Genomic DNA, 23,647 nt, shown 5'->3' with positions numbered 1-23,647 from the left:
TGAGAATGGCTAAAAGTGCCATTTTTGGTCTTGCTTCATGATTTCTGCCTTTTTCTCAAGTGTATCATATTTACGAAAAACGTTGGTTTCTTATGCTAGTATCCAAGTACATGCATCCCCTGGCATGCATCAGAATGTATTAAGATGTTCATTAAAGATCCAGTCTCAATGGAAGAATAATAAGCAATGTCCCTCCTGCCCATACACAACCTGTGCTCACAGCCTCCCCGAAGTGCCACCCGCTGGTCAGCTCAGGACATCTGGCCAACTCTCCACAAATAAACCATAGTTACTGCAAAGGAGATCGCCTTCTAAATCCGCTTGTCACAGGTTGTATGTGCTTGCTTACAGTTAACTGTGGCTCGATTGACACGGTGGGCAGTCACAGAAGCCCGAAAGGCTGCTGGTGCACTGTGTGGGGTAGAGCAGGAAGAAGGCAGGACTGGGCTAGAACCACTCGGAACTAGGAATGAGTGTGTGGGAAGAAGGTGTTTCTGTCGGACATTTCTGGATACTCTTGAAGAAAGCTGCTCCAGAGATGCTCATGATTGCTTTTCGGTGTGTGTGAGGGACGGTGGGGAATTTTGCCCATCCTTCCTTCCTTTTTTTTTCTTTTTTCTTTTTTTTTTTTTTTTAACAAATGCTTATTTATTTTTGAGAGAGAGAGTGCAAGTGGTAGTGTGAGCGGGGGAGGGGCAGAGAGAGAGGGAGACAGAGGATCCGAAGCAGGCTCTGTGCCGAGAACAGAGAGCCGGATGTGGGTCTCGAACTCACAGACAGCGAGATCATGACCTGAGTCAAAATCGGATGCTTAACCGACTGGGCCACCCCGGTGCCCCTGCCCTTTCCGTTCTTTTCCGTTGGTGGAACTTTCCTCATATTCGAGTCCTGCTGATCAAGACTTTTCTGTATGAGAGCTAAAGGGGCCTCCCTAAGAAAGCCAAGGTCTTGCTCTAGTCCGGAGAACAAACATGGGCTTGTTCCCGCCACGGTAGGGGTTACTCTGTGGCTCTGTGGAGAGTTCTAACTTGTGCAGAAACTCAGATTCTTCCGGAACTGGACAAAACTTTCTTTTTAATACTTTGTGAGGCTGAGGGACTTTTGCCAACTATCAACCTTTTCGAATCAGGGAATCGGGTAAGGATAGCAGAGCAGGGGAGACCGGATGGAGGTCCCAGGTGGATGGTGTCTTTGGCCCCGTGCTTATTATGGGTCCCAGGCCTGTGTCGTGGAAAAGATTCCTGCACGGCCTGCCTGGGGCCAGGGCAGGCCCCTGGCATCCTTCTGTACCGTTACCAACACCAAACAGAAGGTGGAGACTGTTGTCTGAGCTGAACATCTTCTTCATTTGGAAAGGGAAAATGTCTTCTTACCCTTGACTGGGTAGCGATTTAGATATACCTACTTTTCTGTGGAATTGGTGGCAGTGGGCGCTCTCTGGAAGGAAGCGCTTGGCTTGGATTAGGAATGACTCCTCCCTTTGGCTCCCCCTTCCCTAAAGCAGCCCAGTCTGGCTGAAGAAGTGTGGTTAGTAGACAGTGGCTATGAAGCTGAATAGAGACGTGGACACCCTGAGTCATGGTCCTATAGGAGGTCCTACAGGATAGGCATTCCACTGTGGAGAAGGGAAAAAATGAAGTTGGAGCAGTTAAGCAGAGCCCATTTTAGAGAGGAGAGAGCTTTGGAATTACTCATCCGGTGGCCACATTTATGGAAACCCCGTGCCTATGGCTGCCTGAGGCCACCGAGCTACCAGTGATCATGCTGGCAATGTTCTGTGGGACAGGGGTTTGGAAGGACAGGGAAGATGGCCTGACTCTGCTTCACAGGGTCTGGGGCCTGCTCTGGAAGACTCAGGGAGGAGGACAGAGACATCTGAATGCTCATTCACTTCTGTGTCTAGTGGGTGATGCTGGCCGATGGCCAGAGATCTCTGTTCCTCTCCGCACGCGGGTCCGTGTGGTCTACACATGGGCTTGTTTGGGCTTCCTCACGGTATGGTAGTCGGCCCTCTCTGATTGAGTGTCCTGGAAAGGGAGAGCCAGGTAGAAGCTGTCTCCTTCCTGTGATCCAGCCTGGGAAGTCATAGAGCATCACTTCCGCCTTACTCTGTTGGAGCAGACACAGCCCCCTGTTGGCGTTCAGAGGGAGGAAGCAGAGACCCCGCCTCACAGTGGAAGGAGTGCTGGCCACATTGTAACAAGGACATGAGAGGTGGGGAAATCTTCATGAGGCCGTTTTGGGAAAATGCTGTCTGCTGCAGAGCCCAGCTGAATGACAGGGTGCTTATTTAAAGCCGTTGTAAAAGGAAATTTAAGACACCGTCCTGGCTGTAAGGCATTTACGAGCCAGGGAAACACAAGGGGTATGGGTGAAGAAGACTTAAGGATAGACGCAAATCTTATAGGAGGAGGTAAATCAGTCAAAGGAGGCTTCTTAGAGAAAGCGAATCTTAAACCATCCTCACAGAAGGCAGACTCCGTGGGCTCAGACAGGTGCCCCGCTAACTGATAATGCAGGTCCCTGAGCATACGTACAGGGACAATGTGGAGACTTTTTTTGGCTTGGGTGAGCCTGTGACAGGTGTAAATGCCCTATTCACACATCCCATTCACCCAAGCCTAGATGAGGTTACTGAGGAGCATTTGACCTGTCCATGTACCAACATCTCAGATGTAGTGGAAATGCAGAACGCATTATCAGAGGTTGTATTTTCCAGAAATGATTTCTGAAATATAAGGAATTGTGATGGAAAAGTTCCAGGAAGCACAACAGTGTCTGTAAATCTGTGGTGGGAAAAAAACCATCTTCTGGGAAGCCCCCAGTCTGCAGGAACCAACGGCTCTTAAAACTTTTTTTTAATGCTTATTTATTTTGAAGGAGAGAGAGAGAGCGTGAGCAGGGGAGGGGCAGAAAGAGAGGGAGACAGAATCCGAAACAGGCTCCAGGCTCTGAGCTGTCAGCACAGAGCCCGGCGGGGGGGCGAGGGCTCGAACTCATGAGCAGTGAGATCATGACCTGAGCCAAAGCCAGGCTCTTAACCGACTGAGCCACCCAGGGGCCCCTGCCAGAACCAACGACTCTTAATAAAGTGTCGTGAAGAGCCGTTTGTGGGTCAGACTGTACCACCTGCCGTCACACCACCTTCTCTGTCCTGTCTCTGGGGTCAGCGGGCACAGGAGGAACTGGCCTGTCCTCTCAGAAGCCTGCATGTCCTTGGATTGTCTGGTGGTAGCTCTTCTGTCCCTCTGCTGCCTGTCACCCACTTCTATCCTCAGAGGAGAGGAAGAAGATGAAACCAGAGGTTGTGGGTTTCTGGTTATGTCTTCTCTTTAAATAAAAATCCTAGTTAATCTAATAAGCTAGCTTATTTAGATTAATTGAAGCTTCAATCCTTTCGTCGATTGCTTTTTTTTTTTATCCTTTTGGTAAAATATACCTAACATAAAATTTACTATTTTAACCCTTAAAGGTTTAAAAATGTACACTTCAGTGAAATTAAGTACATTCACATTCTTGTGCAACTATCACCACACCCATCTCGAGAACTTTTTCATCTTCCCAAACTAAAACTCTATACTCTTTGAACACTAACTCCTCATCCTCCCCTGCCCTGCCTCCAGCCCTTGGTAACCTGCCTTCTGTCACTGAATTTGACTAGTGTAGGAACCTCATATAAGTAGAATCATCATACAGTATTTGTCTTTTATGTCTGGGTTCTTTCACTTAGCAGAATGTCCTCAGGGTTCATCCATGTTGTAGCATGTGTCAGATTTGCTTCATTTTTAAGGCTGAGTAGTATTCCATTTGTGTGTGTGTGTGTGTGTGTGTGTGTGTATGTGTATGTGTATATGTATATAGACCATTATGTGTGTGTATATGTATATATGTGTATATGTATATATATTACACTGTGTGTGTGTGTGTGTGTGTGTGTGTACACACACACACACACACACACTTGCATTTATCTGTCAGTAGACATTCGGGTTGTTTCTGCCTTTGGGCTATTGTTAATGGTGCTGCTATATACACGAGTGTACAAAAATCTCTTTGAAACCTTGCTTTCACATCTTTTGAGTAAATACCCAGAAATGTAATTGCTGGATCGATCCTATGGTGATTGTATTTTTAGGTTTTTTTGGAGGAATCGCCATGCTGTTCTTCTGTCGATTACATTTTAAAGTAGGAGTGTATCCTACATCTATATAGTTCTGGGTCTACTTCAAACGCTCACGGTTGTTTACCCAGGACCCAGATTCTGGAGTTGAGAGCTTCCCGGGTCCTCTTTGTGTGCATCAGGAGACTTTTGGAAGCAAGGTTTGGGACTTGAGGCTCTAATCACCAGGTCTGTTTCCCAAATTCTGACAGGAGGGCCAGGGCCAAGAGCAAGGCTCCTGTGATAGACGGGGGTGGGACAAAGGGAAGGGAGGAGGCGATTGTGGTTCCAGACGGCAGCAGTCGGGAGGATGGGTTCACTTAGGAGTGGGTTGGACACGAGTGTGCAGAGGAGAGGAGGAATCACTCAATCCCATGAACCTGGTGGGCAGGCTGTGCCTCTTAGGCTGCCACAGACACCCGGGGCAGCCTGGAGCAGGGTGGCCCTTGTGTGGTAAAAGAGGGGCGTAACCCGAGGTACACCTGGTTTTGTTTTCATGCATCTGCGTTTTGGCTTGGGCCATCAGATCTCCCTTGTTACGATGAACAGTGTTAGAACATCCTTTCCCCCGATTTCCACACTAACACACGCACACCCCACCTGCTCCCACTCCTGCCCTCAGACATGCTGGTTCAGGCTCCAGCCCTTGCTAGACCAGTAATTCCACGCCCAGTTGTATGGTATAGGAGAGTGTGTGGGTGTGGGTATGTGTATGTGTGTGTGAGACATCATGTGGGGTCAGGCGCTGAGGGGTCAGGAAGTGGAGAATGACACAGTCATATTCTTCTGATGGTATAGATATACCAAGCAAGGAAGCACATCTACTGTGACCGAGGTGTGCATTTATCAACAGGTCCTGTACACATTTCATGTATTATCGCAGCGTTTTAATTTATTTTTGTAAAGTCAAGTCATTTTCACAGAGTGGAAAATTGTCTCTTGATGTTCATTCCCCACTGCTTGGCTTGAGGTTTTCGAGTGGAATCCACACAGTGGTGACAGCTGGGTAACCCCCAGAAGTGCCCTTTGCAGATAACAGCTCTCGGGGCCCCACCACCCACGCAGTGGGGAAATTGTTCCCCACTGTGTGGGTGTTTTGTTTTTTTCTTTTTCTATAAGTTTGAAAGAGAGTTTAGACGTTCTTCCCGTCTGTCATGGTGCAGCAGCCCGGAGAAGCCTGCTCCCTCCTGACAGGAGCTCCTGGGCGAAGACAAAGTGGCTTCGAAGTGAGCATGTCACCTTTGGCTCTCGCTTCTCTGATACGGCAGACAGGCCATGTAAACCAGCAGCGCGGCATTTTTGCACGTGGTGCTTAGGTCCATGTTTCTAAGAATAGCCCATGGAAGCAGGGTGGGAGAGCATGAACTAGCTCCCAACGGAATTTTGTTTTGTTTCTGTTGGTTATCTTTATTTAATAAATCAGGAAGGAAGCAAAATTTCCACTGGGCTCTGTTATAGTTAAATGGAAGTTTACAGAGGTTTGACTTTTAGATGAAGCCTAAAGATGTCTCTTTCCCACAACGGACTCTTTCTATCAGTTTCTAATAGGCCTTAACAAAGGCCAGATTTGGTGCCCTGTTCGGGCCTGTGCCCTAACCCTAATTCTGGAGTTACAGGTACCAACCCCTTAAAAGGCTTTGGTGTCCCCTGAGGGCTGACGAGGGGATGGGAGCACTGGGGCGCTTGTGCGTGTTCAGTCCCAGAGAAGTTGACAGTTTGACAGTCCCTGTGTTGGACTTTGGAGGGCATGGCCTTACACCGAAAATGCAGACCCCATGATTAAATGTCATTCTGAGGCCCCCTTTGAGTGTTTGCTTTGAATGAGCCAGAGGGCCTAGCAAGCAGTGAAGCGGTCATGTACTTCTGTGTTCTGATTTAGATTAGAAGTGGAGTTTGAAGTTCATAGATGAATCAGAACGCTTATTGAATGGACAGGCTGCATCAATGAACAAATGAAATTGTCATATTGAAATACAAAGGGAGGAAAAGACAAGAAACAGGGCCATCAGGCCTGTTGGACTTTGATTTCAAGTGTTGGCAAATACCTAGCATCTCCCATTTGGAGCTGGTTTGATCTTGTGGAGACAGCTGGGAGACACTGTTGTTCTCCAAATTTTGTAAAAATAAACAAAGATGCCTTTCTGCCCTTTTTTCCCCTTCCAGGGAATAGTTGTTTCTGTCACTGGGGCTTTCTGGCCGACGGCTCCATCTGTCTCTTTTTCAGACTTCACAGTGAGGCCCTGACCAGATTTATCCACAGGGTTGCCAAGAAATTTATTCAACCCCAATGGCATAATCTTAAAAGCAAAGCCATCTTGTGGAAGGTTGCGTTTTTAAGATAACCTTCACACAAAATGTTGCCCCTGAAAAGCAGAATGTGAATACTCACACTGTGTCTGGATTCCATGTTCTTACTCAGTGAGGTCCTTCAAGGCCACATGTATGTTTTTGGCTTCTTACAGCAGAGCTCGGCCTGGGGCTGTGGATGTGCCTGGAAAGTGGTGGATGCTTTTCAGGGTCCGGGGGAGTCGGGGATAGACAGATGTGTCTTCCTGTGCCTCTCCCATCCCCTTCAATCCCTTGTCTGGTTTTCATTTGGTGGCCTTGTTCTCCAAAGAGATTCTGGTCCAGACTCTCGGCCATTTCCCCAGTCACACCTGCTCATCACATGTCTGTTGCCACACCCACAGGGTGATCTCTGGGGGGATAGTTTGCCTGCCAGTAAGAGGATCTTTCTCAACTACAGATCTGATTATGCCCTTCCCACTCAAAAGCTTCCATGGCCTTCCATGCCCAGGGAACAGATTTCTGACCCCAGACTTCCATCTCCAACCCTCTGTCCTCAAAATTTGCAGTTCTGAGCTTCCTGCTTGTTCTATTCCTTGCTCTTACTATTTCCTTTTGAGGAATTAACTTCTGTCTTCTCTTCTGCGTTAGTGAACTCCTACTCATCCTCTAATGGCCCCTAGGATGGAAAAGATGTCACCTCATTTTCAAAAAATTGTCAAGCAGTCATGCTCCTTTCTGGTGTTAGGGCTCAGGGCTGACCTCAATTTCGTGCCTTTCTTTTCCTTTCTATATCAGGGAGCAGGTTGGAGAGGCAGACTGCATTCCTGGCCCCCCTCACCCGTGCCCTTCCACATCAGAACCTGTGAACCCCACAACCCAGCCCTTAGAGCCAAGGCCATTTGGCAAAGCTATTCTGTGTGGGTGAGTTTGGAAGGAACCGGTCAGTCTTTCTTTTATGGTATCTCTGAGGGATGACCACTCCTTTACTTTCAAAAGGAGAAGACACCTAACTTAAATTGATCCAGAGATTTGACAAAACCCCAATTAAAACATGGAAACATAAATATAAATACTTTGCATAATGGTGAGCCAATTTCAAAAAATGACAAGCTCATTAAAAATGCATACATAAAGGCAAAAAACCTAGACTAGCCAAAGCACAAGAATTGGAAGACTTACACTACAAATGTCAAGATTTACTATAAAGCTATAGGGATGAAGACAGTGTGGCATTGGTGAAAGCAAATAGAAAATAGAATGAAGAGTCTAGAAGCAGACCCACACCTAAATGATCAATTGATTTTCTACAGAAGCACCAAGATAATTCGATGGAGAAAGGATATAGATGATACTACAACAATTGGATATCCTTAAAGAAAACACCCAAAACCCTCAACCCATACTTTACAGCATGTACAACAATGAACAAAAGTGGGTCATGTGCCTAAAGCAAAATCTAAAAGTGACAACTTTACAGAAGAAAACATAGCTTCAGATCTTTGTGGCCTTGGGCAAGGCAAAGGCTACTTCGGACACAAAGAACATAAACTGTGAAAGGAAAAGTTGGTAAAATGGATTTTATCAAAATTAAAAACATCTGCTCTGTGAAAACCACTGCCTAGAAACTAAAAGACAAGCCACAAACCAGGAGAAAATATTTTCAAAACACATAGCTGATAAAGGACTCGTATCCAGAATATGTGCCGAACTCTTACAGCCCTTTAACAAGACGGCAGTTTGATAAGTGGGCAAAAATTCTTGAACTGATACTTTACCAAAGAAGAGACGCAAATGGGAGGGCAGAAGAGAAAGAAAAGAGATGGCAATAAACACATGAAGGGATGCTCGGCCTTGTTAGTCATCAAGGAAATGCAAATTAAGACCACAGTGAGATACCATTACGCATAGATCAGAATGGCTTAAACACCCCCCCCCCGAAAGGTCCCCCCCCAGACAACAAAACACAAACCCACAAAATCCTGACAACACAGCATGAAGATGTGGGGTAACTATAGCTCTTTTACATTGTTGGTGGGAAAGCGAAATAGTGTGGCCACTTTGGAAGATACTTCGGTAGTTTCTTATCATGTTAAACACTGCCTTCCCATAGGACCCGGCGCCTCCACTCGCAGGTAGTACTGACACAGGAGAAATGAAAACATTTGCCCATGCAAAGACCTTATGCAAATGTCTGTAGCTGCTCTGCGCGTAATAGCTGGAAAGTGGAAACGATAAGTGGATAAACAGACTGTGGCCCATCTGCACAGTGAAATATTACTCGGCAATAAAAAGGTATCGTGTTGAGTGAAAGAAGCCAGACTTCAGAGTGCATATGCTGTGTGATTCCATTTGTGTGACATTCTAGAAAAGGGAGCACTACGGGGAAGGAAGTGGGTGGGGGACGGGTTAACTAGAACGTGACATGAAGAGTTTGGGGGTGGGGGGCAGCGATAGACATATTCCAAATCTTGATTGTGAGGGTTACATGTTTTTTGCCCAAACTTGTAGAATTGTAACACCTGAAACAGGTGAATTTTACTATAATTGAATTACACCTCAGTGAACTTGAATTAAGGAGAGCTGACATTGGGGAAAGCCCTGGCCACTCTGGTGCGAGACGACCTTGTCTGAGGCCACGTTAACAGTCCTGTGTCCAGGGGCGCCTGGGTGGCTCAGTCCGTTAAGTGTCTGACTCTTGGTCATGACTCAGCTCGCGTCATGATCTTGCGGTTTGTGGCATGGAGCCCTGCGTTGGGATTCTCCCTCTCTGCCCCTTACCCCTTCTCGCTCAAAATAAATAAATAAACTTAAAAAAAAAAAAATAGTAGCCCTGTGTCCAAGTGCTTCTGGGTGTGGAATTATGTTGTGTTTCGGACGCCTGGAATGAGGCACCCATTTCTTTGTTTTGCTCACTTGATTGTTTTCAGTGAAGGTGAGTTGTGAGATGTGTAACTAACACATGCATGAAGTTTAACCCACGGGTCTTTCTGAGGCTTTCCATGGAAACCAGTTGACAGGTGCGGTCAGAACTTTTGTCCACTGGAGTTTTCAGATGGAAAGGTGCTCGAGCCAGGCCTTCTTAGTGGGCAGTTCAGCCTGAGGCAATTGGGTTTGACCTTATTCTTCACTCACTAGGCTGCTGCCCCTGTGGGGGGCACTGGAGGGGCTGCGGGGGCGCTGGATGACATGCCAGGCTCCACTTGCTCCCCTCCGTGGAGCAGAGGTCCCCAGTGCAGGTGCCTGAGGTCACGTTCCAGGAGGCACTGCTCATCTCATCCATCTGGAAAACTCATCGGCTGGCTGGTCCCTCCCCGGAGACCCAGGGAATGGGGTGCAGCTGTTTCCAGATCTCAGCAGTGAGAGAGAGTAGTGAGAAAGCGGCTCTGCGCTCCACCCCCTGGTTTCTAAAGCTAATGTGGCAGGTGTCACCCCAACTCCCACTCGGTTGACTGCCGCTGGGCACTGGGCAGGGGGCAGGGCCCCAGGCCCCCAGTGAACAGGCTGCACAGTGCGCCGGGGCAAAGCGCAGACAGAGAAACCAGCCTGGATGAAGATCACCAGCACACTCCTCGTTGTGCTGGAGGGAGTTGCCATTCTGCCGGGGCGCGGAGGCCAGCCCACAGACCATGGTCTAGTCCGGGAGTCTATGACGGCCAAGCTGAGTGGGGGAAGTTCAGGGTCCTTCTCTACAATCCCTTGACTGGTGCCATAATGCCCTAGTCCAGAGGGTCACCTACAGTGAACATGCAATTGGCCTTCACCCATCTTATGGGAGGAGAGTTTACTAAGGCCCTGGTTGTGTTGTCGTTAAGTGGGAGAGGACAGAGAGGTTCTCTGGTCGGCCTGATGTGGCGGGGGGGCCTGGTTCACAGGCTGATTGTCTAAGGCTTTACTTGCAAGCTTGGCTTAAGGTTCTACATCTCTTCCTGAGGAGTGTTTCTCAAGTTTTAATGTACAGTTAACTTGGCAAGATGTAATCTTTAGGCTCTGTGAAGCTAGCCACAGAAAGTTCTAGATTTACTTCCTTCCAGTCACCAGGGTGTCGCATTGGTAGGTAATTTTTCCTGTATGAATGACATTTTGGCCTCTTACGTGGCTCAAACCATCTCTGCGTCAGGAACTTTCGATACACAGAGGACTGGGCCTGCGGAGGACCTGAGGGGTCTCCTGAAGGGGGCAGCACATATACCCCCTGCTGCGGGCCCAATGGGAAAGGAATCACGCGAGGCAGCTTTTTAAACTTTTTCCTGAGGTGTCTTATCACTTAGCTTTTGCTTCCTGCTGGGGTCGGTAGAGCCTAGAGTGCCATATAGAGAAGGAAATATGTAAATTTACACTCCCGAGTCTTTTGTAAGGTAGATGTGACTGCTTGTCACGGTGGCTCTTTATGTTACACAAGACAGCTTCCACTTCCTTAGAGTTTGCGGTGGGTGGAGACGGCGAGGGGGTGTTAGTGGCACGGAAGGAGTCACATTTATATCCTCACGTGTAGGCATCTGCAGATGTCCCCAGCACTGCCACCACACTCCCCCCGCCCTGGGAACGACTTGCTGCCTTGTTCACGGTCCCAACTGGGCTGGCCTCTTACATGGTGGTGCATCTCACAGTTATTTAGCTACACTCCTCCTAGACCAGTAGTTTTCACGTGGGGAATTTTGTCCCCTAGGGACACTCAGTGATCTTTTTGGTTGTCCCCGCTGTGGGGAGGGTGCCACTGGCGAGCAGTGTGTAGAAGCCAGGGACGCAGCTAACCTGCAATGCACATAGGATAGCCTCTCACTGCAAAGAATGATCCCGCCCAAAATGTGAACAGTCCCAAGGAGGAGAAACGCTGTCCCAATGGAGTGCTTCTCAAGGTCTGTACAGGACTTTTTAAAAAGTTTTTATTTATTTATTTATTTATTTATTTATTTATTTATTTATTTAGAAAAAGAGAGAGAGAGAGAGTGCATGGGAAGGGCAGAGAGAGAGGGAAAGAATGAGAATCCCAAGCAGAATTCCACACTGTCAGTGCAGAACCCGATCCTGGGCTTGAACCCACGAGCCATGAGATCATGACCTGAGCCAGAACCAAGAGTCGGAGACTTAACTGACCGAGCCACCCAGGTGCCCCAGATCTACACAGGTATTTATTCCTCTTTCAATCTTGATGGCTTGGCAGGTATCAATCGCATGGGCAGTCAACAGAGGTTGAATCAAATCTGTTGTTAAGAGGCTCACACGCTGTGTTGGCTCTATGTTGACAAAATACTCCCCTGGAAACCTCTTTGTTCTCTTTTGTTTGCCTGTTTGTTTCAACACAGAAATCAAATCAGCTTTCAATTAATCATGCTAATGGGCCGGAGAGAATGTAGCCTCTCCTAAATGGTGTATCACCCAGAATTGATTTTTGGTTGTCTAGGCAATGGGATAGAGGCACAAAATCAACAGTTAGACTCGTTTGTCCCTCTCTGGAGCCAGCCCTCTTCCAACCCTAGTTGGGCTTTCATTGGAGACACACGGGAGGGCTCTGCCCTGTTGATAATCCACAAGGTGTGACAGGTAACTGGAAGGCAGTTGGTTATTGTACCTTGACTGTCCTATTTCCAGGCTTCTTCTCACCTTTGCCCCCTTATAAAATCTTAAAATGAGAAACAAATGAAATCCGGGACACTGAAAAAAAATTCCCGTTGAATGTAAAATCATTCATGTGTTCATTCAACTGGGATTATTGGGTATCTACCATGAGTGAAGTTGAAACCATACCACGTCTGCCTCGGGTGACTCCCGTGGGAATACCGTATGGTAGGGGTGATAACGGAAGCATTCAATGTGGTAAGGCATGCATGTATGTATATGTGTGGGGGGGGGGGTCGTGTAGTTGGCCATGCCAGGTTCCACAGGACGGGCTGGAGGCAACTTCTGGAGGAGGAAGAGGAGCTTGGCAGGCAGATGGGCAGGTGCAGAATATCATCAGCATTGTCAGTACAAATTCTAGACCCCCTCCCGTCTGTAGCTGTTTGTGACTGTCCAGGCAGAGACCTGCTGTACCCCCGTGAAGGATGCAGGACGTGATGGTTTTAAACCAAGTGGATGTGGGGATTTGAACTCATGTCTCACCAAAGTGTGTGACACCGCTGGGAGTCCCAGGGATGATTTCGTGTGGCTTACGGCTTTGATCTAGCCTCAGGCTTTTGTTTGCTGGTCACTTGCAGGGGCCAGGGCCTGGCGGGAAAGCAATTCAGTCACGTTTGGGCTGGAAGGGACAGTTAATGCTGACGGAAACTTCTGTTTGAAATACATCCACTTAGGGGGCGCCAGGGTGGCTCAGTCAGTTGAATGGCCGACTCTTGATTTCGGCTCGGGTCATGATCCCCAGGGTCATGAGATCGAGCCTGGCGTTGGGCTCTGTGCTGATCGTGGAGCCTGCTTGGGATTCTCCGCCACTGGCCTTCTGTCCCTCCCCTGCTCACTTGAGCAACTCTCTATCTCTCTCTGTCTAAAAATAAATAATAAAATACATTTACTTAAGTAGAAGCTGAGTAGATACATGGAAGAGTGTTAAGAAGACTTCAGGCAGTGTGAGGATGTGACAGAAACTGTGGAGGGCCATCCATGTGGCCGTGGTCTGGAAAGCGCCCGCTCAACCTCAGGGGAGAGGTGGCCCTCCTCAAGTGATCCAGGAGGGACCAGAATTTTCTGAGTTTTCATACCCTCACTTGAGAAAAGGGAGGGAGGCAGGCAGTGGTTCCTGTCCCACTTGTGGGGATCGAAGATTCCGAGACCACTGCTCTGCTCAGCCTGCCCCTACCCCCAATCCATCACACCCGATGGTCAGACCGGGTCGGAGCTGTGGGGTAGGGAGCTACCAACCTGTGTTCAGGAAACTTGCCCATTTGAGAGAGCTGACTAACCCCAAGGGGCCTATGTTGTCCGAAAGGAAACCATTCGGGATCTTCTTTTTTTTTCAAATGACAATTTTACATTATTTTTTATTGTGGTAAAAAAAGCACCTAAAACTTACCCCCATTTTAACGATTTTAAAGTTTGTTTGTTTTTGAGATAGAGAGAGAGTGCGTGCGTGCTTGTCTGCACGAGTGGGGGAGGGGTGAGATGGGGAGAGGGAGAGAGAGAGGATCCCAAGCACTTTAGCACAGAACCTGACACAGGGCTTGATCCCACGACCCTGGGATCATAACCTGAGCTGAAATCAAGCCGATTAACCGACTGAGCCACCCAGGTGCCCCACCATTTTAACTGTTTTAAAGTGTACAATTCAGCGTTGTTTAATACATTCACAAGGTTGTGCCACCATCACCGTTATCTATTTCCAGAACATTTTTTTTATTGCAGTATAATTGACATCCAAGATTCTAATAATTTCAGGTGTACATTATAGTGATTCAGTCTTTTTAGTCACATGTCCTCTGTGATGAAAATAGGTAGGAAAAAAAAGGAATGTTAGGTGTTGGAGACCAAACTGCTCATAAAGAGGGAAATTCGTTCCTTTTTTTTTTTTTTTTTTTTTGTATACCCGAAAGCAAGGGTAGAAGAATAAAACAGCGATTCTGCAAGTTGCCAACAGTTACTGTGAACCTTAAAACCAGTCTTGATGTGGATGAAATGGCACTGTGCAATGATGCTTTAAATGATTCGCTGCATGCTTTCCCATTTAACTCTCTCAGTCCCTAAGATGGGCATTACTGATTCTGTCTTGTAGACGAGGACGTTAATGCTCAGGAGGTTGAGGGATTTGTCCGAGACCACAGAGCCACTTAATAGAGATCCTGGACTTTCCAGTATACTGGGAGCCCCCACCGACCTGGGCATAGCTATGAATATGAGGGTCTGGTGGAGGAAAAGCTCCAAACAAATCAAAGAGCAACTTTCCTGGAGAGGATACCAGGAAGTGTCTGATTGGCTGCCAAAGAACTAAGACGTACAATGTGTGCTATAAAACAAGAAAGAAGATCCTATGTACTAAGGGGAAATGGAATATAAATCTCAACTTGTCCGTGGGATTACAATATTCACTTTACTAAGACTCAAATGATGCAGCTAAAACTGGTAATTCTCTCTACATGTCAGCCTTCATCCATTCTTTTCTTCGTTGGTTGAAGAGTTATTTTGTAACAAGTAGGATGCCTTTAGTTATGAGTAACAGGAAACCCTGGCTCAACTGTTTTAAACAGTAAGTGGGTTGTTTTCTCACTTAATGATTCCTGAAGTGAGGCAGTTTCAGGGTGGTTATTTCAGTAACTCAATGACATCCTCAAAGGACAGGGTTGCTTTGATCTTTCCTCTCTGCAGCCCTCAGCAAATTAGTTTTGTCTTTGGCTGACTCCCTCATGGTCACAAAATGGCTGCTGAGGTTCTTGCTGTCACATGCAGATACAACAAATTTTAGCAAAAGAGGAAGACCCATCTCTTCCTATATGCCACTTTGTAGCAGGATGGGAGCTTTTGTTTTTCCAGAAACCCTTCGGGAGACGTCCCCCCTTCTTTCATTGGCCAGATAAACCATCTGTCCAGCCCTAAGGCTAACAGAAGCAAGGGGAATTGGGACGACTATGACTGGCTTAGTGAAGCACAATGGCTCCTTAGAGGAGGGTGAGTTACATGAACAAAATTGGGATCCCATTACTAAGGAGAAGGGAGAGGAGGTGGATCAATGCCTGGAAATACTGCTACGTATTTAAAAATTATATTGATTACAGAAATTTTCACACACAAGGAGAAATAGCAGAGTCCCAATTAGTCATCTCCCGATTTCTATAGTTGCCAGCATTTTGAAAATTTTAGTTTATTTCTATATTGCCTTTCATCTCCTGCCGAAGTATTTTAAAACAAATCCCAGACATATCATTCTTTAATGACTCCGTACGTATACTGAGTACCTTCTCTATGTCCGGTTACAGATCCAAAGAGAAATGCCATTTCAGGGGTAAGCTGTCAGTAAAGACCTGAGCTGGTATTAACTACTTTTTGCCAACAAGAAAAGACTAAACTCCCCGAGACAAAGGAGAACGCAACCTCCACAGAGCAGAGTTTTCTCCAGAGCTTTTGTTCTGGCCGCATCTGGAATCCTTGGGATGTCAGGGAACAGGTGTCCTGCGAGGTTTAGGTGGGGGGCGAGGGGGCTGCCCTCTTAGTCACACATGGAAGGTGAGTGGAAGTTCGCCATCTCGTTTGTCATTTCCACTCTCAGGCGGATGAGGTGAATGCTTTCTAAGAGTGGGTTTTGATTTGATGACACCTGTTTCTGCATGTTAATAGATTTCTGGGGTAAGACAGAGCCTGGTGATGTCACCTGCAGGTGTGTGAGCCTGTGGTAGCGGTCTGCTGCTTGGCATTTGTTTCACAAGGCATTGCTAGCCACATCTGTCCTCAGCTGTGAGGGCATATTCAACAGCCAGCTGAAGAAAGAGGTGTTTTTAACCAGAACAGAAAGTCAGCTACAACAAGCTGACTCTGGGCTGGGTTGTAAACACATGTACTTTCCCTGTGGCTCCAGCTCATTTCGTTCAGTTATGGAACAAAATACAAATGTCATTTCTTTAAAATATCACGGTGGCAGTAAGGGTACATTTCCATGCACCCTTTTCTGAGTTTCTTGAGGCCACCTGTTTTATGATAAGTTGAAAAGACCCCTCTTCCTCCGTGTGCATGAAACAGGAAGCCTGCCTTCTTATTTTCCTTCAGTTTTTCAACATTTGCCCCTTTGACGAGCGTTCACATGCCTCAGGAGGGGCGGTACCTTTGTATATCACATAAAAATAAATTCACCATTTCTGCAAATGCAGTTGTCCATTTCTACCCGGCAGTTAAAGGTCAGATTGCAAAGCTGGATCAGTTATAGGTCCACGTTCAGTATATACTCAACCTGAGCTGATTTTATCTGCCTGGGCTTTGTAAAATGTTACTATTTGCACAGTGATTAAAAACAAAAGTCTTTTGCATAACTATATTTGAAAAAAACCTTAAAAAAAAAAGAGAGAGAGACTGGAGTAATGACATGAAATGCCATTTGACTTGATGCTCGTGTAGTTCAGGTGGCTTTCTAGCAGTTGCGCCGTTCTTCGCGGAGCTTTCTAGAATGTGCATGTTGTGGTTGGGTGCCCTTTTGTTTCACGCGCCGTGCATTTCGGTGCTATGTGAGAATCCATCCGACCCCAATACATTTTATTTGACATGCACAGCTGGGTCGCTGGAGCACAGTCCAGGCCATTAAAAAGAATGCAAAAGAAAACACAGACAATCTATTCATCAGAACCCTGTGAAAGGAAGGCTTTCTGGGCAGGCTCTGGCAGGAACGCACCTGGAGGAAGGAGAGGAGGGAAACCAACCGGGCGCCCAGGGAGCAGGGAGGAGGAAACGCAGCTGCCGTTGACCTCTGATGCTGCGCATGGCCGGGGGCTTGGCCAAAGGTGAAACCTGATTCCATCTCCAACTGGTGGAATCTCACTTTAGGATGCTCCACACGCAGGAGGCTTGGATGACCGGACTGAGGTCTTACTTGTCAGTGCTGGTCTATGCTCACCGGGCACTGGGTGCTCAGTGGCAACCCGGCCAAAGGCATGTGCGAAGCTCACTTTGCATCTGAGGTTCCTGACCTGCCAGGCTGTGCTGGATCTCCCCAGACACCCCTCAGGCTCCCCAAGGAAGGAAGAGAGGAGGCAGCTTCTGGAATCCTTGGAAAGCTTTTCTTTGGCCACAGGATGTTCTAGTAACCTCAACCCGGTTCACAACCTGCCTGGCCCCCAACCCCCTCTTCCTCTTCCTACTTCCTATTTGTGATTTTGCAGCGGTGGCTTCACACTTTGCTCTTTTGTCCAGCGCAGCCAGCTTTCCATTTTGCGTGCATATGAGAGGTTGTCACCCGAACAGCCATTTTGTATTTTTGCCTAAAGGCACTCCTAGGGGAGGGTCCCTCACCTCCTCAGCTGCACCTTCTCACTGCAGCTGGCATGTCTGTGTCACCTTAGTTACTCAGGCCTTTTCAGGGTGGCCACTCTAAGCCTGGTCTGGGCTGAGACATGGCTTGTGGTCCCCAGCTTGCTCACGGGGCTTTGGAGAACATCACTGTGTCTTTCACTCAAGGTCATGGATCTTGGTGCGAAGATGGAATGCTGGGGGACCTAACAGCCTTCCTCTTGGTCCAGAGCTCCACACAGGTCTGCACTGCAGAGACCAGGAGCTTTGGAGAGACAGACATACAGACAGACTTGGGTCCGAGCTTGGTTCCTCCACTCTATAGGTGATTCTGTGCAAGGCAAGCACTTCACAGAGACCCTGGCAAAGAATACCCAGGAAGTGTGACTGGCTCTGTCTCCATCTTGGGGACCACACATGGAGTTGGTTGATTACATTATCCCCCCCTTTTACCCAGTGACTCCCCCGTTCTCCCACCTGGGGGTGATGCTGGAAGTGAGTGTAACTCTATTGAATCAGAACCCATGGTAAATTCAGAGCCCATGGTAACAAGATGTTTCTTTTTTAATGGCTTTGTTTCAGTATTGATTTTTGCAAAATGTTCATAGTTCCCAAGTGAAACAAGGTTCCAGACTCATAAGGCATTTTCAGAAAGCTTTTATTTTCTTTTAGGTTGCTTATAAAGCTCAACGAAATTCTACAGCATATTAAAGCAATTAAAAAAAAACAACAACTTTAGTCTAGTACTAAGGTCCTTGACAAATATGGCTTGACAAGACTGACATAAAACTAAGAGCAACCAAAACCCGCACCCCCTGAAAATACTCATGGCTTTTCCCGTCGGGATGATGCCATTCAAGGTGTCCTTTTGGTTCGCTGACCTCTGAGAACCAGCAGAATGAACGTGGCTCCCTGGCTCCCTTCGGTGCTTCACTGATTCCCTCCCCCCGCCCCCCACAACCTTCCTTACATACGTTCTGCTTCTTGACCTGGAACGGGAAACTCAACATGTAACCCTGGCTATGTTATTAAATTGTAAACTTTTAAATTCACCCAGGGCAGTTGATGGGAACTTCAAAACACGGGGTGAAATTCTGCTCTTATAAAGACGGAACAAAAGCGCTCTGTGTCTTGGAGGTCACTAATCCGGTGTTTGCACCTTATTGTCACTACGTAATGTCTGAAAAACTTGGAATTATTTCCAATTAGGGGGTTTAAGTGGATCCTGCTCTCTGAGCCGTTGACCCCTCTTGTTTGTTTAGCAGGATTTTCTCACTGGTCTTCACCTTGCTGCACATTGTTCTGCTGTCAGGGCGTCTGAACTGCTCCGGGTGACCCCTGCAGAAGTGTCCGTGTCGTGAGACTCGGGAGCTGTTGTGAATTTTGTGATGACAGATGGCAGAGGCATAAAAGGCACCTCCATGGGCTTTCTGAAAGGGGATTTGGGTTCTCAGAATCTTTTTTTCCGTCTCTGTTCTGGAGGCACCGCTGTGATTGCTGTCAGGGCGGCGAGGCGGCCCGTTTCGCGTCATGAGGCCTCGGAGACTGAGAACCCTCGCGTGTCCACGCACACCCACCCGCTCCCGGACACACACGTCCCTCGCAGGCAAGCCTCAGCAGATCTGAAGATCTCAGCCACTTGCCTGCTTGGAAAAGCAGGTTCTTCCCTGGCAGCTTGGCACCCCGAAGCCCTGGGGTTTCATTTGACAGGCATTTCACCTGGTTTCTGGAGATTAGAGGGCCAGGGTTATCAAGGAGAGCAAGAAAAAGGGGGCCTCTGTGATTCTGTGTATGAAATGGACATCTGTAACTGGCCGCTTTCTAGGGTCTGGCTGAGATTTAGAGCCCGGGGTCGTTTCTCACGGCTGAGGAAAACCCCACAGGCTCTCAGAAAAGAGTCACCTACGGTGGAGAGGCTGTGGCCGGCTCCCGGCCAGCCTGAAGGCGCAAGTGGACCTCTGTTGCCAATGTTTACACGTGAGCAGACATTCTGGATCGCTGGCTTCTTTGGAACACCGGGCCGGCCAGCAGCACCCTGGCCCCATCCCTCATGGCAGCCTCCAGCTGGAGCCTTGTAGCAGCCGCCTCCTCTGATAGCTCACACTCACTAGCTTTTTGTTTCTTTTTAAAAAAAAAAATTTTTTTTTTAATGTTTATTCATCTTTGAGAGACAGAGCATAAGCAGGGAAGGGGCAGAGAGAGGGAGACACAGAATCCGAAGCAGGCTCCAGGCTCTGAGCTGTCAGCACAGAGCCCGATGTGGGGCTCGAACTCACCAACCGGGAGATCATGACCCGAGCGGGAGTCGGACGCTCAACCGACTGAGCCACCCAGGCGCCCCTAGTTTTTTGCTTCTTCTTACCTCGGCCAACTGAACTCATTTCCCTGACTAACCCCTGGAGGCATTTGAGTTCGCAAAGCTCCCATCGGTGATAATCTTTTCAGAGAAACTGAAATGTAAATATGTGACAAGAACCTTTAGAATCCATCCTAATAAAACAATCCAAGATGCAGAAAGCATTTCATGCTACAAAGACGTCTCTCTGCATTATTCATGATAAACAGAATGGGACGCAAAGTGACAATGGGAGTGGTTAACTAAATAATGATGCGCTCCCATAATGGAGTATTACGTGGCCATGAAAGTGTTGCCTACTCAGAATTCTTAATAACATAGAAGGATGCTTACATTATATCATGTTGGATTTAAAAAAAAAAAAGCCAACATCAAGTTGTTTTTGCAGTACACGCTCCTCTTATCTCCCAAAATGTAATAGCAGTTATCAATATGCATAAACTAAGACCAGAAGGAAATTTGTCAAAATATTAACAGCATTTGCTTCTTAGCAACGAAAATAACCGTGATTATTTCCTCTTTATTTTATTCTGGGCTTTCCACATTTTCTACAACGAATGTGCATAGCTTTTATATTAAAAAAAAAAAAAACATTAGGGGCGCCTGGGTGGCTCAGTCGGTTAAGCGTCCGACTTTAGCTCAGGTCACGATCTCGCGGTCCGTGAGTTCGAGCCCCGCGTCGGGCTCTGGGCTGACGGCTCGGAGCCTGGAGCCTGCTTCCTATTCTGTGTCTCCCTCTCTCTCTGCCCCTCCCCCGTTCATGCTCTGTCTCTCTCTGTCTCAAAAATAAATAAAACGTTAAAAAAAATTAAAAAAAAAAACATTAAAACATAAAGAAAAAACAGAAACCTAGAGATTAGGAGGTTTTCCCCGAGTCTCAGCTCAGGTGGTGAAAGGGCAGGAGCCAAACTCAAGTTTCCCATTTCTGATACCGATAGGGACTTGGCCCACTCCTGATGGTCAGGCTACCTGCAGCTGTGCACTTGGGATTTAGGGCCCCACGGATCTCGCTTTATTTGGGCGTGCTCATCTGTACGGGGAGCATGTGTAGTTGTATGTCCTTTGTTTGCCTTCAGTTTCACCATCATGAACAACCTTCGAGAACCAGGCACCTGTGCCCCTTCAGTAGGTATTAGACCTCGTTTAGATGTAACACCATGCTGGGCGAGCTTCACGACTGTGTGATCTGTGGGCGAATTTCCTTGGGGGCGCACCTAGGCTAGGTCTTCTCCAATTTCTGTTATTCCTCCCTCTTTGCTTCTTCTCCACTGGGGAGGACAAGTCACAGCAGCTCAGGTCCCTTCATTGAGGCAGGGAAGTGATGCTGCAAAGAGCACCCAAGTGTACCCATTGACTTTGCACCAAAATGGCAATGGTTTCAGCGAGCACCTTGAGGTCCGAAGACCTGACCCCCCTTCCCAATTTCTGTCACTGACTGCTTTAGCGAGCCTGGGCAATCTGTCCTCTCTCAGGGCGTCTCCCGTACTGTCAAATGGGAAGGAGAATATGTTTATGTTGAATAACTTTCTCTAGGGTGTGTGGGAGATGTCTGATGGGACCCTCAGGAAAGGTTTTCATGGTTCCTGAGGAGGAGTCCCCAGAATTGAACACAAGACAATCTATCTCCACCTTGCAAGGGTGGGCTCACGTTTAACTAAACACACAGGGACCCAGAGCTTTTCATTCTTGTCAGCAAGAAATTGAGTATTCCCTTGACCCAGAAAGCCAAGGCAGACCCACCAGAACATTCTATCCCTGTAGACATGTCCTTGGGAGGTCCAATTCTTTTTCAGGGTGGCTGAGTTATTGGATCTTCAGAAGTGCCTCGCACCTGAGGGAATATGAGGCTTTCCTACCCACGTGGGAGTAGTCTTTTCAAGGGGATCAAATGCTTGCTCACCTTAGCTGTGACTGTCTCTCCCAAGGAGAGAGCACTGCCAGTGGCCTCCAAAACGCAGCCCCTGCAGTGTTTCCCAGGCTGAGCATCTTTCCCTTGCAACGTGCTGTGCAGTTAATCAGGCTTTCACTGACTATAATACAGCGCCACTTTTAGCCCTGCGCCTGGAGAGACTGGAGAGAAAGCTGGCTCACCTGATTGGAGCTCCAGGGTTGGGTGGGCATTAGTGGTTTCATCCCAAGCCGCTTTGCACCCAGGTTCTTGGGTTCGTGGTCAACAAAGCTTGCTCTGATCAGGCACCTGGTAGTCAGCGTCTCTAGCACATGGGGTGGATGTGCCGATAGGGACCTCGGAGCAGTCGTGTGAGCGAGGTGTCGAGGTAGGCAGCTGCCTCCCTGCTCTGCTGACTGGCGGTTCAATTTCTCTCATAATTCTGGAAGGAAGATGGATGATTTCTATTTTTTTTTCACATTTCCGAAAGGACTTCTAAAACCGGGGACTTCAGGAGACTTTTTGGTTGCTGGGGAAATTGATACGAAGTGGAACCATGGGAATCGATATCCAAACACCTAAATTCGTCTGCTGAAAAATAGAATTGTTTGTTTCCAGTGGGCAATGGTGAAGGGAGGAATGAGGCACCCTCGCCCTGGGTCCCTGTCCCATGGCTGGCACGGGGTCAGAGCAGGACGGCGTTGTGTGCAGGGTGGGTCTGCCTTTTCAGATCTGCCTCCAAACACTTTTGTTTCTACTTTACCTTAACTATGCGTTTCTACACTGTTGAATTATGGCCCGATTTCACGTTCTGAAACTAAGAGTGTATCTCTCAGTTCTGTGAAGAAAAGACTGTTTCAGAGGAGTGATGATGTGCATTTTAGTTTGAGCCCATTGAGAAGAATACGATCTAAGAGGCATTAACGGAATGAGCATTTGTTGTATTTCAGGATGATTGTATCTATTTTTAAGTTTTGATTTTTTTTTAAATTTTTTTTTAACATTTATTTATTTTTGAGACAGAGAGAGACAGACCATGAACGGGGGAGGGTCAGAGAGAGAGGGAGACACAGAATCTGAAACAGGCTCCAGGCTCTGAGCCATCAGCACAGAGCCCGACGCGGGGCTTGAACTCACGAACTGCGAGATCATGACCTGAGCCGAAGTCGGACGCTTAACCGACTGAGCCACCCAGGCGCCCCTAAGTTTTGATTTTAATATGTGACTTGGAGCCCCTTCTTACTCTAAAATTCAGTCTTCCTTGCACCCCCCGCCCCCATTCTGGACCCCTTCCCTGAGGTCGCCACATCCACAATTTAATGTGTATGTTTCTGGATGATTTGTATGCATTTATCCATTTGTGCGTGGAGATAAATATATAGGTTTATTTATGTGGGTGTGTATTTTTGCACACAAGTGATAGTGTAATCTGTACCTTGTTCTGTAACTCGTTTTTTCCACAGAACACTGTATCTTAGACAACATTCCATATCACGGGAAAAAGATCTGCCTTGTTTTTAACTGCTGACACATATTTTATGGTAGATTCACTTAACCCGTCCCCTCTTGGTAGATAGAAAATGATTGTATTTCTCAGGGTATCTAAGTGAAGCTCTGTTTCACGTTTTTTTTTTTTCCCCTCCCCAGAATGGTAGGTACTATTTTTTTAAATGTTTGTGTGTTTGTTTGTTTGTTTGTTTGTTTGTTTATTTATTTATTTTTGAGAGAGAGACAGAGAGCAAGCGGGGGAGGAGCAGAGAGAGGGAGGCAGAGAGAGAATCCCAAGCAGACTCTGCACCACCAGCACAGAGCCCGATACGAGGCTCGAACCCATGAACCATGAGACTGTGAACTGAGCTGAAGTCCAACACTTAACCGACTGAACCACCCAGATGCCCCCTATTTTTTTTTTTTTTTAAGAAAGGAAACACTGAAGAAAGACTGATTCACCATTGCAAGAGAAACAACCAGGCTTGTCTCTTGTCTGAGACTGAGAGGGTCCAGGGCTGAGGCGTGGCACCTGATTTGTGGTCAGCAGGGCGTG

General features: G+C 47.4%; 1 protein-coding gene across 1 annotated transcript in view; it reads left to right on the top strand.

Annotated features, from left to right (window-relative positions):
* Positions 1-23,647, top strand: part of ACOXL (acyl-CoA oxidase like) — a 368,132-nt gene that overhangs the window by 123,458 nt on the left and 221,027 nt on the right.

This window comes from Acinonyx jubatus, chromosome A3 (genome assembly GCF_027475565.1).
Source record: "Acinonyx jubatus isolate Ajub_Pintada_27869175 chromosome A3, VMU_Ajub_asm_v1.0, whole genome shotgun sequence".
In the NCBI taxonomy this organism is placed as follows: domain Eukaryota; kingdom Metazoa; phylum Chordata; class Mammalia; order Carnivora; family Felidae; genus Acinonyx; species Acinonyx jubatus.
This window is presented reverse-complemented; position numbering and strand designations above follow the sequence as displayed.